Below are 14,896 nucleotides of genomic sequence, written 5' to 3'. Positions count from 1 at the left end.
GCTATTTAAAACTGCAGTGGGGTAACTGGAAGAGCTGCAGCGCTGTGGTTCTCCAAGTGGCATGGACAAATCTTTGATCCTGGGGGAGACTACAATTTTGTGGTACACAGAAGCACTGGGTGAAACAAACCTAATGAGAGGGGGTAAGGAGGGCAATTAACTATTTCCATTTCCCAGTCATTCCCCAACCCCTTTAAAGGTAAATGGTCTATTCCTGTCACTGGCAGGTAATTCAATGGACTTTCAACGTAACATAAAAACAGAGAAAGAATCTTATCATAGTTCTCTTAAAAAAAACCAGTGCATGTGAACTAAAGAAAGCAGTTATTTATTAAAGCAAGTGAAACAAATACAATTTTTCCTTACAGATTTCATGGTCAAAAGGCAACCCAGTCAGATGTCCTTCCTGTACACGTTGAATTTGTCTGCACTGCAAGCCACGATAAAGATCACTTCAACAATCTATTCAACAGCTAGGGCTTGAAATTAAAAACTCTAGGATGGAGGAGTGTGGGTTGAATCAGCTTTTAAGGACCCACTGTCCTTCCCCTGCACATAGAGGTGTTAGTTCTCATTGCTGCAAAAAAAAATGGAAGTTGCATTGGAGCAGCTTACACATCCTACAGTGCCCAAAGACTTACAGTGTGAAGGTGAAAGAAATCCATGAGCGGACGTTCGTGGACAATCAATCACAGACTTACATCTGTTTGTCTCCAGGGAGGTGTTTGCTAAAGAATCATTCCCAGGGAAGGAGCAAAATGAGGTAGCACTCTGAGTGACCACTTTTAACAACTGTAAATCCCACACTGGACACTGATTCTAGTTACTCTTCCAGGTGCGAGGGAGCACCTTTGGGAATAAAGAAAAAGGGGACTCTTGGCAACTGGACTGCACCTTTTCCTTCTACCTTGAACTCAGCTTCAGGAATGTCTTTTTGGAGGTTGGGACAGTTATGTCTAGCCTGTAAGGGGACTTTTGTAGACACCTTATATGCTACGATGGTGGCAACCCAATCGTTGCAGCCACTCAAGTAGAACTACTGGAGGTCTTTCTTCTTACAACCGTTTTAAAAAAATTCAGATGGCACAAAATATTCTACAACAAGACATCACCCACACGTGCATAACATGATTCATTCTCATTGTATCTAAGACTAGAAAAATGAGAAGGATTCAAAAATGAATTACCAGAGATGGGTCTCAGAACATCACCATTTTACAAATCACTGAAATATTTCATCCTCCATCCTGATCTATAGCTACAATTCTGATATTTCAAGGAAAGGCAATAAAACCTCAAGAATTAATAGCAAATTGGAAGTTGATTTTAAAAAATGGAAAAAAGGTGCAGCATCAAGAACAGTGTATTCAAAAACTTCATTTTCAAGGGATATTTAATGTAACAAGCCTTGTGGATACGGTGATGCAGCAAATGTGATATATCTCAGCTTTAGTAAGGCTTTTGGCACTATTTCATATGTCCCTCTCAAAAACAAACTAGGGAAATATAGCCTAGATGAACATACTATAAAGTGGGAGCACAAACTAGTTGGGAAACTGTACTCAGCGTAGTTATAAATGGTTCAGTCAAGCTGGAAGGGCATATTGAGTTGGGGTCCAGCCATTCTATTCAATGTCTTCATAAATGATTTGGATAATGGCATAGAAAGAGTGCACTGATAAAGTCTGCAGATGATACCACCCTGGGAGGGGTTGTAAGCACTTTGGAGGACAGGATTAGAATTCAAAATGATCTTGACAAATTGAAGAAATGTTCTGAAATAAGTAGGGTCCAGGGGTTATAGCAGATCACAAACTAAATATGAGTCAGCGATGTAATATTGCTGCAAAAAAAGCAAACATCATCATGGCATGTATTAACAGAAGTGTTGTAAGCAAGACAGGAGAATTCTTCAACTCTACTCAGCACTGAAAGGCCTCAAGTGGAGTACAGTGTCCAGTGCTGGGCACCAAAATTCCAGAAAGATGTGGACAACAGGGAAAAAGTCCAGAGGAGAGCAATAACAATGATTAAAGGTCTAGAAAATATGATCAATGAGGAAAGACTGAAAAACTGGGTTTGTTATTCTGGAAAAGAGAAGACTGAGGGGGGACATAACAGCCTTCAAGTACGTAAAAGGTTGTTATAAAGAGGAGGGTGATAAATTGTTCTCCTGAACCACTGAGGACAGGACAAAAAGTAATGGGCTTAAATTTCAGCAAGGGAGATTTAGGTTAGACATTAGGAAAAATTTATAACTGTAATAGAAGTAGGCAATGGAACAAACTACCAAAGGAGGTTGTGGAATCTCCATCACTGGAGGTTTTTAAGAACAGGTTAGACAAACAGCTGTCAGGCCGGGTCTAGATAATACTGAGTCCTGCCTCAGTGCAGGGGACTAAACTAAATAACCTATCAAAGTCCCTTCCAGTCCTACAATTCCATGAATACATATATAATTTTACTACATTTAAAAAAAATAGTAAAAGTTTTTGAAAAATAGTTTAAAAACCCACATTATCATAGCAGAAGCGGCTTTTTTATAGAATATTCCTGAAATTAAATTTTTGGATCTCCAGAATGTGCTTTATTAGGTATAAAAGACTTTGTAAGGCATTAACTTGTCTATTCACAACCATGTAACCAGGTGTTAATGCAAAATAACATACCATATCGTTTACTATTGCTTAACCACTACGTGACATATAGCACTGATCTGTAGAGCCACAGAAGTGCCTTTTTTATTACCATATGCTGTTACAGACCTGGAATTACCTATGAAGATAACCTGAAGATTTTCTTTTCCTCATCTAAAAGGATCAACAGGATTTTGTCTTTAGCAGCTGTAAACTATTTAGTACTTTGTTCTATGAGGCAGGGTCTATTACTTGCTTCTTGATGACTCATGTAAATACGGATTAACTCCATTGATTTCAGAGTTGAGGCATTTTGGTGGGACAATGTTTAGGGACTTCGGTTGAATCACTGTATTTATACCAATGCAATACATGTCAGAATCTTTGGCCAACAGGGTGTAATTCTTTCCTCAATTTACACCCATAAAGCTTCACTGCAACCACCATAGAATCCCACCGAAACCATTAGTGTTGGATGGATGTAGGGCCAAATTCGTCCCATGGATAGGAACCATCTGTAAATCAGTCCCTTTCACAATACATCTCATTGTAAAATTCTTAAGTGGGAGTCACTAACAACAAACACATTCTTCTACAATTGAGGGTTGCACCCATTCCATGTTGGAGAGAAACACTATTTCTCATGTTCTGTGTATCCCATTGCACAGCAGTCTACAAGCAAGTAGAAAGCAGAGTGGATTCTTTGAAAGCAAATAAGCCAGGCTTCATAAGTAGCAGGAAAGACAGCTGCTCCCACAACACTGCTGTAGATCAGGGTCTCATAGTATTTCTATTAGAAACCGGGATTTCCGGAGCTCAGCTCTTAGCTATAAAAATGTTCCCTCTGGCTAAAACCTGTGCTGCATGAAGAATAAGTCTCAGGAGAGAAGCCTCAGTTTTGTAGCTTTGCCACAAGCTGTCCTACAGTGGCTCAAGAGCATGGTTCCCAACCTCAGGGCAGACTGTTAGGAAACAATGCCCAAATCCCAAAATGGTTGAGTTCTATACTTAGATGTCACCAACCAGTTATCAAGTATAAACTCCGCAGATACTATAATAGCCTCAATATGGAGTCACAGAGAGTCCCACGGGATACTCTGATCCGTTTTGCCATGCAGGTAAGCTTACCTTTGTGATAAATAGTCCCTTATACTAATGACCACAGCAATACTCAGGGCTGCAGGAAGCACTGCAGGCTGAGGGATGTGCTCGCTGCGGCTTCCCACAGTCCCCTTTGGCCTCGAACAGTGAACCGCAGCCAGTGGGAGCTGCGATCGGCCAAACCTGTGGATGCTGCAGGTAAACAAACCATCCCGGCCTGCCAGCAGATTTCCCTGACGGGCTGCGTGCCAAAAGTTGCCGATCCCTGCCTTACAATATGGGATACAGATGTTGTAAGTGAGATGACTGCATGCAGCTACTTACAAGCATTCAGTAAAAAATCTAAACACTAAGCTCATTTTAAAAACTCTTAATACCTATTTTAACAATATTTTACTACACAGGTACGCCAGACTGATTCCAGCTATGAATCTGTCAGTGTTCAAGTGAAGCATGGGGACCCTGGCATGAGCTGGCACCTGGTTTGCCAGTGTCATATCTCCGTTTTGTAACTTTTGCAAATGGAAATCCATTTGGTTCTTTTTAATTCAGCGGAGAGCAAAACAAAAACAAACCCACATACTCACTTGAAATCCTTATATTTCATTGTTTAGTTGCTTTCTAGTACCTCAAAATTGCCTTTTTGTTTTAAAATGATATTTTGGAGGCTATAAATCTTAATATGGATGGAGTTCTTCTAGTGGTCTGTTTTAACTGCTTCAGTGCTGATTAATATGCTGGTACACTGGACAAAATGCACCTCAGTAGTCACTAGGGAATCTGATATGGCCTTATTAAGTCCCCCCTGTCCATTGCAAAGATCAGGGGCATTACCAGAACATTGGGAGGACTCAGCACTGGAATGGCAAAGTGTGCTACAGTTCAGGATTGAGAACTCTTAAAGGAACCACATGGGGATCTTGGACAGCATCTGTCTGCACTATTCTTGGTGTTGGACAAAATCTGCCCATATTATTGCGGCCTCCAACCAGCACCTGCCACCATGCTCTGCCGGACTCTTGCCAGCACTCTCAGTCCCTCACTTCCTTGAACACAATATGCATTCACGAATTTAAATACATTCCATATAAAATAACCCAAGGGGAGTGGGAGGAGGAAGAGAATGTAAATCAAGCGTTAGGGTACTGTTCTCAGCACGGACAGAGTTCATGCACAGGGAAGGTATGGCCAGGTCAGACCATCTGAAAACAAATGATGTTACTGGATTTCCCCACACACACCCAGATAAACATTTCCTTTTCTTCCTGTTTTCAGGCCAAAGGCCCACCCAGCTAGACTTGTACTCCGCGCAGAGTGTGGGGCCAGCAGCAGCTGCCTGAAAAAGCTGTAGCTGCCACAAAGAGCAGCAGTTTCAAGAGGCCATGGGAAAGGAAAAGAGTGCACTAGTGCCCTTACCTCCTATAACTAAGGGTGGGGGATTCTGGAGAACAGACCCACCCCAAGAGAGGCAGGGCTAGTGGGGATTGAACAGGAGAACCTGTGTCACCCTGCTCCCTGGGAAGCTGGAGCAGTAGGGGAGTGGTGGAGAAACATCCTCTCCCTCCCTAGTCAATGACCCAAGAATAGAAGAGACAGATGGCAGGGATCTGGGAAGGAACACCTGATCCTCCCTCTCTCCCCTTAGGGCAGTTACTGACCCTGAGCTTCCACTTCTGCTGCAGAACTGTCAGCGCCTCCATTGGCCTCCCTTCCTGCTACTGGAAGAGGAGAAGACAAGGCCTGTAAGCGCCTCCCATGCCTAAGACCCTTCTCTCAAGACTAGGTGAATGCATCCACTCTGAAAAAGCACCTAGGAGTGGTTAGAGGCAGCCACAGTTGCTCCTTGCTTGACCATGCCTCACTCCACCCTAATCTCTCTCTCCCAAGCTCCCATTCTTTGGAAGGCAGCTTTCCCCCTTCCTCATCCCCATCCTCTAACTGCTCCAAGATCAGGCCAAGGGCCTCACATTTCAACATAGCCTCATTCTTGTTTAGGCCAAATTCTACATAAAAACATGGAAGTGCCAAAGACACACCAAGATACGTGTCCATTTCCTGCAAAGATAACAGAATTGTTGGCACCAACGCACAGCTTTGTGCTTTTCACGATAAACAGGAAGTAATTCTGAACTGAAACGACACGCACTGTTGAAAACCAACAAAACCAAAAAAATACCTGCTGAAACAAACATGTTAGGAAGTGGTTATTATGGAAATAATATTTATTCCAGTTGTATTGTCATGACATATTTATCTATTAGCCAATGAGGAAGGGGCTTGGTTTTCTCCATGAATTTTAGGCCTATCTTTACTTGAAACAAATTTTATTTAAGAAAGCAGCATGTGGCCCACGAGCATTTGAATCTGGGCCCATGTGTGGAAGGACTCCCATGACAAGACTCTACTTTCAAGTTTCATTTCAAAACCAAAACTTGATGCTGGCCTGTGCTGTAGTTTTGGGTGGAAATCATGCAAAGCTTGGCAACTTGGGAGATGTGTTTATTTATTACCACAAGTTAAATTAGGGTGGTGTGAACCAAAACGAGGTGTGCACAAACTCCTGAGGACTAACCTCTCCCCTCTTTCTCCTCAACTTTCTCTGCCACAGGAGCAAGGCTGTAGGGAACAAAAGGTGGGAGGAGACTGCACCTTATACTGCATCTGACTCGAGTGACTACCTAATCCATCAGGGGCCCCAACAGGTTCTCAAGGGAGCCATATTCACCCGGAACTGAGTGGAGAGATGGGCTGGTTCCTTTGGTGGAGGAGGAAATGAAAACTGGGGGGTTGGACTCCAGAAGACTCCACTCCCTTAAAAGAGAAAGTATCATAACTTACAATAGTAGCAGAGTTTTTTCACTCTTGATCAGAGACTCTGAGACTTTCCAGACAGATTCTATCTTCCCCGAGACCCAAACATTATACAAAAGAGGTGCAAGAGGAGAGTTAACCCTTTGGCTATACTGGTATTTTAGCCCAGAATCACAGGCAACTTTTAGTTTTGCTTCTGTTTGCATCTTATACTTGGTTGAACTAGATAAAAAGCAAGCGTCAAATTTCCCTATTTAATCAGATTACTTGGCCTGAAATGAGAAAATAACAGAATTTGTGTCCCTACCTCTCAGCCCGATTTCATTTAGTTCATCAAATCCCTCACAGGTCTGATCTCCCTTAGAGTAATGCAATGATTAGTTACATTTCTGTATCACTATATTATATTTTGTGTGTGTGTGTGTGTACACACACCTTATTAGGACTGTCCATTTATATTGATGCATGGTGCTTTACAGAAAAAATAAAAGATACTGTCCCTGCTTCTTTATCATTGAAATTATAATTCCCCTACTGTATTTATGCAATGGCCCCTACTGCCAAGGGCAGAGCTCTCATGTTGCACATTTCTGCATTATTAATGTAGCCAACAAGCAATGATATTTCCACTTTCAGGCCACATCTGTTGGCTGGCTCCTACATCCACTCCCTTCTAATGTGCATTACTATCAGACAGTTACAAATGTGCTGCTAAGTGCTAGTGTGAGTTAAAGATTTACCACACAAGAGGTATCAGTACTTGAATCAGGGGACTAGCAGACCACAACATTGTTCTGTTGAGAATGAATAAAGAGAACATGACCTTTTTAAGGCTCTCCCCATTTCTCCTCCACCCCGTTCCTGATTCTCATTCTAAGAAGTCCCAGTACTGAGGTCTTCTCACTTGGAATTTGCCTCGCTCCATGTGAATTCAGCACTTAAAGGCAACCAAAAAGGTGATACACTTCTTGGCATGCTATTTGGCACAAGTCTAGTGACCACGTAGTGCATCAAATGGTGCAACGCGCCTCATGATATGTAGCCATTATATATATATATAGGACATTTTGCTATTCTGAGGGAGCACAGTCCATTGGTTAGAGCAAAGGGCCAGACTCAGGATTTGATTCCTGACTCAGCCACTGACTCACTGAACAACCTTGTGCAAGGCTCAGATAAATGTCCCTCTACCAGACTTTAACCCTCTTTCAAATGATAAAAAAAATATTGCTCAGTTCACAGGTGTGCTGCAAAGCCTAAATAATGTTTGTAGAGTATTTCAAGATACTCAAGTGAAAGGAATACTTCACAGTATTATTAATCTGCGAGCGTGTGCGTGTGAGATGAAGATAGGGGCCAGCACCCTTGCTCTAAGGCTGTCTCTGAATTCCAGGCATATTTAGCGGGGGTTCCTAGAATGGCTGCATACCTACAGCAGCAGTTGGATTCCCTTGTTTCGTTCAGCCTTACAATCAAAGGATTCCATTCAGTCTATTCTTGTGGCAGCTTATAACAACACTGCAAAATATAATCGGTATGCCAGGTCAGCAATTTCCACTGAAGGAAAATACTAGCTTTGGTGACCTGTGTTCTAATTAAAACAAGCAACCCGACAGAGGCGATTAGGGTGCATTGGCAGGTGGATGAGTCTGGCTTGCCTTGGACTATCATGCTGAGGACATTCCTGTTCTCTAGTGGGAAGCAGTCTTCATTCATCCCAAAAGCAGAATTTGTGTGTGCTTTGGAAGTGGAGCATCTCCTGCTTGGAGAACTGATGCCACCATGGAAATTATCTGAATCAAAGATTCTCACAAAGCTATATTATGTACCCACGCACTGGCATGTGCTGTTCAGTGTTCCTTGTCAGCTAATCCATGGACTATTACTATTGCCAACCCAAGTAGGAGGATGTAAGGGCGATAAGTGTGTGAGGAGCTGATCAGCTTATCCTGGTGGGCGCAAAAAAGGTCTGCCATGAAATGAGGAGAGGGGATGAGAAGAAACTTTCAGGCCCCGAATGACAGAGTCACGAAGTCTTACATCCCACCTCAGACCAGCCGCAGATTTTCCGTCTTTAGGGGAGGGAAGAAAGCTTTTGATATGATTAATTTGAAGTAAGTGGTTACAGGGAGGGTGCATTCCAAGGACTGGAACTCCCTGCTACATAAACAACATTAATAATACAGTGGAAAACAAATGGAAAACAGACTCCTATCCAGAGCAGAGCATCAGCAATCCCTGCAGAGGGCTCCAATGGGTGTGCAGATAATGAAAGGCACATCTCTTTTTAGCATTTAATGAGTCAAATAAATCACCTAAGGCAAAGATAACACATGGGATGTCCAAGGGTGTTTTGCAGAGCAGCTGCTCCTTTGCCTCCCAAGCATACACAGAGAGAGCAACACTGATTCCTCTGCGTGGCTGCCTGACATGCAGTGATTTCAGAATTTCCTTTCGATAGCACCACAGAGAAGCCCAGGCAGGAAGCCAGATTAGTCACACATGATACTAGGGGAAAACTTACAAGCAATTTATGAGCGATCCAAAGCAGCTCAGCATTGGAAAGGAACACAGCCAAGTCTTGTATCTTTCCTGCAAAAAAAAAAAAAATCTGCAGAGTAGGAGCCAAGTTTTAGAACTCAGGCAACTGCTGGCCTCAGCACAGTCAGAACCTCTGCCGGCCCCTGGTTGTGTCTCAACGGAATTAATCGTAAGGGAGCATCCATCTGTGCCCCTTCCCAGGAACCATGTATTAACTCCATGACACCCTCTCATTTTTGCACTCATGGTGCTGCTAAACGAGCATCGTGAAGCAACAGGCCAATCAGCAAACCATGTCATTTCCCAGAAATAATGGGACATGTTTGAAAATTAATTTCCTAATTGATTAGTCCAAGTCTAAACAAGTGAGTCAGTGATGGAACCATAATGAGAACCAAGGAGCTCCCAAATCCACGTCTGATATTATATATTTAATCCAGTAAATAAGTCAACCTCTCTTTACCCAGGAGGATTGAGAATTAAAACTGAGGCTCACAACAGAGACTACCTTTTTCTCCATCTAGACAGCAACCCATGACAGAAGGCAACAGAAGCCACTACACACCACTGACATCAGAAAACGGTTGCTAAGCACCATAATGAACACAGCCCAATGTTACAGCATCTAAAACTACACCTATGCTTAAACTGCTACAGCGGCACAGCTGTGACAGGAGGAGTTCTCCTGCTGCTGTAGTTAACCCACCTCCCCAAGACGCAGTAGCTAGGTCGACAGAAGAATTCTTCCATTAACCTCGCCTTGTCTACACTGGGGCTTAACTACGTCACTCAGGGGCATGGATTTTTCAGAGCCGAGTGATGTAGCTGGGTTGACTTCCCTTTAAGTTTTTAGCATAGACCAGGTCTAAGTTTGGCTACAGATCTTGCAGCGGAGACATTACAAGAAAGAGGAATTAGAGGCTGTGGCCAGATGTTCCCCAACAGCAGTTCGTTTAAAGTGCTGATTCCACAGCGATAGTTGCATTAGGAAGTGTGGATGAGGGAGTTAGAAAACATAGGTTAAAACCGAGATCACAGGAGGGAAAGTTGCTTACTCTGGAGGTCTCATTTCTGTTCTGTATAGGATCATGGCTATTCAACACTTTTTAAGCCCCCCCAATTATTTTAGGTAGGGAAGGGGAGGAAGAGCGTGCATATAAACCACCACAATTAGGAGTTTAACAAAACACAAAGGCAGCACAGTGGAGGCAGACAGCTGCCAAAAGATTTAAATCCAGATTCCAAGTCTTTGTAGAACAGGATTTGAGAGGAATGAGAGCGTCAGTTTATTTCTAATAGCCAAATTAAAACAGCTCTACCCATATGTATATTAATAACCCTTGGCTATAGTTTATTACCCGGCTATAAAGAAAAGCAATTTTCCTTTCAGGGGGTATTTCAATGGCATTTGAGAATTTCAATGGCACTTGAGAATTTCTTGAAAGCATCAACAGTGGTCTCCATTTTTCAAGATTTCCAGGCATCTACGCTATACCTAATACTCTGGATCAAAATACTGGCTATGCTTATTGATTCAGTACTAGTGCCCACATTGGCAACAGCCAATACTTTCATCATTAATAGTTTTCACAGCTGCAAAATTAATTAAGCAATAAAATTATCCACTTTTTTTAAAAAAATGAGCCTCAATAATTGATAATCAATCTTGCCTGCTGGAACAGAAACCTGCTTTGAAAAAGTAACACTGCCGACAAAGCCTAGGTTGATTAATGGTCTGACTTCTATTTTTACATGAAAACATCTGATCCTTAACTCACATTTACCTCCAGGAGAATCTGGTGACTCAAAAGACACTTCTCAATTACAATGAAGATCTTGGACATATCAAGAAAGCAAAATCAGCACTCTGTGGAGAATTATAGTTTATCTAACAAGGGTCCAATCTGATAAAGAAATGAGGGTTGTACAAGATACTCAAGTCAGAAACACCCACCCTCACCAAAATTAAGCTCTGAATTTTCAGAAAGCTCTTGCTACTCGATAAGTTTGGAACATCTTATCAATGCACAGAGAGCAAAAATAATTTGAACTGGAACTGGTTGAAAAATGGAAAATTAATTTCATAAAGAAATTCAAAGGTTTTGAAACTGATCTTTTCAATTTTTTTCTAGAAATGTTATAATTTGTTTTCCTGTAATGATCAAAATGTTGTCTAAATGGTTACAGAAATTTTTAGTTTGTCAAAACTACAGTCTGCAGATTTTTGGTAAATGAAAAATGTCAATAATGTTTTCCACTGGATTCTGAAACAGATGGTATTATGGTTCAGGGATGAGCTGTATCTTTGCCTTCTCCCTCTGTCTCTCTGAGGGCACCCTTTCCAAGTGACAGGTCTACACTGGCATGCCTCTCAGAACAAAATCCTGGAAGCCCACTTTTAGAATCTAAAAGCCCACTTTTAGACTTGACTGACTAGGCTACAGCACCCCATTTACCAACCCCATTACCTTGGCAGGCCCAAATGGATTTAGACCCTGTTACAGACTTCCCTCCATTCTCTCCAGGAATTGTGACCAGTATGAAATTGTAGTGACTCAGGATAGCTTCTTCCGAATAGTTTTATTTGCCCAAAGGAACAGAACAAACAGAGAAAAAAGGGTTAAAACAACAAACCTACAGACAGAGTCTTACCTAACTTAGCCTTTCTTTGCCAGTTTAAGTGGGTCCCACTTGACCCAAGCACCTCTTCATATTCAGGATGAGTGAAACAGGTTGTACCCTAAAGCTTCTGCCTCTCTGACAGTTTGACCACCCAGTCTGTGTCTGAGTATAGACTACAGGAGCTCTTTATGGCCCATAGCACTTTTGGTTCCTGCAGTCCTAAGCTAGCTCTGATGGATTTAACTCCCTAGTTTACCCATCAGCCAGCAACACAATAACTACAAAGCCCACAGAGATACAGATAACTTGTTATGGATGGGATGCCGGTAAAGGTGACAGAAGATGCGAAAGGAAGGAGTGTGTGAAGGTACAGGACAGAGAGTCAGATGGTATCCATTCTATTCCTGAGTCTGTCAAGAACTTCCTGCATGACTTTGGGCAAACGATGTAGGGCCCCTGTCCTGAAGGATGCGGAGTTCCCACAATTCATATTGACTTTCATAGGATATGAGTTTGCTATCTCTTCGCCACTCTTTGCCTCAGTTTCCTCTTCTATAAAATGGGTATAATATTACTATCCTACCTCATGGCAACGTTTGTAAAGTGTGTTCAGTTCCTTGGATGGAAGGCACTACATAAGTGCAAAGTATTACTATTATATTGAATTCTACTGCAGGCATCTCTGATGTCCATGACAAAGGAGTATCATGAAACGAACAAACATAATTTAAAACACCCGACCTGGGTCTTTGTGATGAGATGGGAAAACGAGTTTTCAGAGCTTTCTTCATATTAAGGGGTGCCAAGGGGTGTTTGTTCAGGTTGTGGAGACAGCAAGGATGTAAGCTACAGCACAGTGTATTCAGTGAAACCAACAGCTCCCTAGAAGGAGGCTACAATTCCCACAATTCTATCTGGTTAGGGGTCACCACTAAATAGTGGACAATTCCTGAGACTTCCGTGAATGTGAGCAACAGAGAGAGAGGGGGCACAAATACTTCAGCATTCCCGAAGTCAGGAGACTCTAGTAGGATGTAATTTATGCAGGAATCCATGACCTCAGACACTTGCCTTGGAAGCTGACCTAATACTTGCCTGAACAATAATGAGCCTTTAACTCTAGCCACAAGGTAGGTCAAGCACTACAGTGACTAGGTGCTGAAGGAGTGAATCTTATCTGGTGAGAAGCTCAGTCTAATAAGCACGTATTAGAGAGAAGTACAGCCTTAAAACTGGAATATAAAATATTGTGTCTGCATTTTATGACTGTTTCCAGTCTCTCTTGTCTAGATCTGAACACCACACTTTTTTTGAGGCACATCTGTTTCAGATCTGGAACAACCTGGGGCCTTGGAGTCTCTGTATCTGCATCAAAGAGTTATTGTGGCCAACAGCTTTTGAAAACAAACTTGCCCACCCACTGCCTGAGGCACTCACTGGCTCAAAGCTGGTTGGTGGCTTCTTCTTACGTGTCCTGCATACGATCCACTAGAACTCAAACGCCCAACAAGGAGAATAGACCTAATTGGCGCCTTATCTGAAATCCACACATTCACACACAGTATTTGTTTTCTGAAACTCAAATACTACTTCAGAGCTTTGGGATGTTGAATCTGAATTCCAGACTGCTCCTGGAAAAGCACAAGAAACCATACGGGAAACCACAGCACCTTTCTGAAACAAAAGAAATGTGGGAATACCTTATACAAATATAGTACAGCAATGGCCCCACACAATGCAGAATCACTACTGTACGTTTTAGGGTTTGGCACCAATACTGCAGTATTTTTATAGGATTAGTCCATTGTCACAAGGCCATGAGTTAGCATCCCGGGGCAGTGGAGGGTGCCACAAACCACAAGCTTTATCCCTGTAGAGCAGTATCAGAGCCCCACAGGCCTCTGCAAGACTTTAACAAGCAGTCTATCACTGAGGGCTTCTTTCTCTTTCTTGCAAAGGACGGGTTCCTAACTGAATCAGCATATGGTGCATTGCATCCTGAATGTTAGGATTGTGGTTCTGCAGCTGTAGAGGTGGTCTGAGCAACAATGCCTTACTAAATTGTAGCAAAAGAATTAAGGGGAAATGGCTGCCATTCGTGCCTTTGAAAGTGTCCCCCATAAACTCTGGGGGAGGGTTCCAGAGTGGTGTATGTACATCAGTGAAGAGATGTAAATTGATATGTGCTCCTTACCAGCATTAAAACCTAATTTGGTTAGGGTGGGGTCAGTGGGAGAACAGGAAGTAGGTGACAGATGCAAGGTGGTGATCTTGCCAAAGGGCGGGTAACACCTTGCTGAACTGTTTGCCCTCCCCTAAAGGCAAGACAATCTTTTATTTGTCCCCAGCTCAGGGCCAGTCTAATACCCAAAGCAAATTATGTTGGTAGTTAAGGAGTTGGGAGGTTTTTTAGTAATGCTTAAGAAAATAAATAGAAGAGAGGGAAGGGAAAAGCAGTAGGGAGAAAAAGGATAAAATAAAGTGAAGGAGGAGTCATGTTTTGCTTCTCCTTATAAACCTGTCCAGGAGTCCCGTAAGTGAAAAGCTTAATGAAGGGATGGAGGTGTTAGATTCACCATGTACAAAGATGCTGGACTGACCGCTTACAATACCTCTTATGGGCAGGATTGTTCAAACTGTCTTTCTTCTGGATTTGTAACCTAATTATGGCTCCTAATGCTACAGTAATAATAATATTTTGAAAAAATAATAAACAATAGTTTATTTTAATCTGATACATGCAAATTTTACAGTGGGACTGTCACCCACTGATATAATGAGAAATTCAGAGTCTTCAGACACACTCTGGACAGAAAAGGCAGGATTACCAAGGAAAACAAGGCCATGCAGACCAGTTACTAATCATTTGTTTTAACAGCTGTATTATTAGTCAGGGACCTGATCCCGCGCCCATTAAAGCCAATAAGAGTTTTGTTATTGTCTTAAATGAAAGCAGGATGTGACTCCAAGTCATTCACTGACACCAGCTGAGACACATGACTGATAAAGTGCAGAGATTATGGAGTGTACAGGGGCAGAGAAGGAAACAGAAAGAAAAGGAATGTTTTTTTTAAAAAGCCAGATCGATATAATAGCAGCTGTATTACGGACACTGGATGCAAAGTTAGTCCTTTCACATTTGTTTGGACTGGGAGTATCAGAGGAGCTGTGTATACTTTTTTCAG

The 14,896-nt window shown here is 42.2% G+C and overlaps 1 protein-coding gene across 6 annotated transcripts in view; it reads right to left on the bottom strand.

Annotated features, from left to right (window-relative positions):
- Window positions 1-14,896, bottom strand: part of OPHN1 (oligophrenin 1) — a 123,662-nt gene that overhangs the window by 93,913 nt on the left and 14,853 nt on the right. The window contains exon 2 of one of the 6 annotated variants that reach the window (XM_084639558.1): window positions 9,073-9,140. The exons of the other annotated variants lie outside the window; for them this stretch is intronic. The gene's annotated coding sequence lies outside the window, so the exon portion shown is untranslated. The remainder of the gene's footprint in view (window positions 1-9,072; window positions 9,141-14,896) is intronic. 6 annotated transcript variants of the gene reach the window in all.

Source organism: Lepidochelys olivacea (genome assembly GCF_965140295.1).
Source record: "Lepidochelys olivacea isolate rLepOli2 genome assembly, chromosome: 9".
Taxonomy (NCBI): Eukaryota; Metazoa; Chordata; order Testudines; family Cheloniidae; genus Lepidochelys; species Lepidochelys olivacea.
The sequence above is the reverse complement of the archived record's forward strand: the minus strand, read 5'-3'. Positions and strand labels throughout refer to the sequence as shown.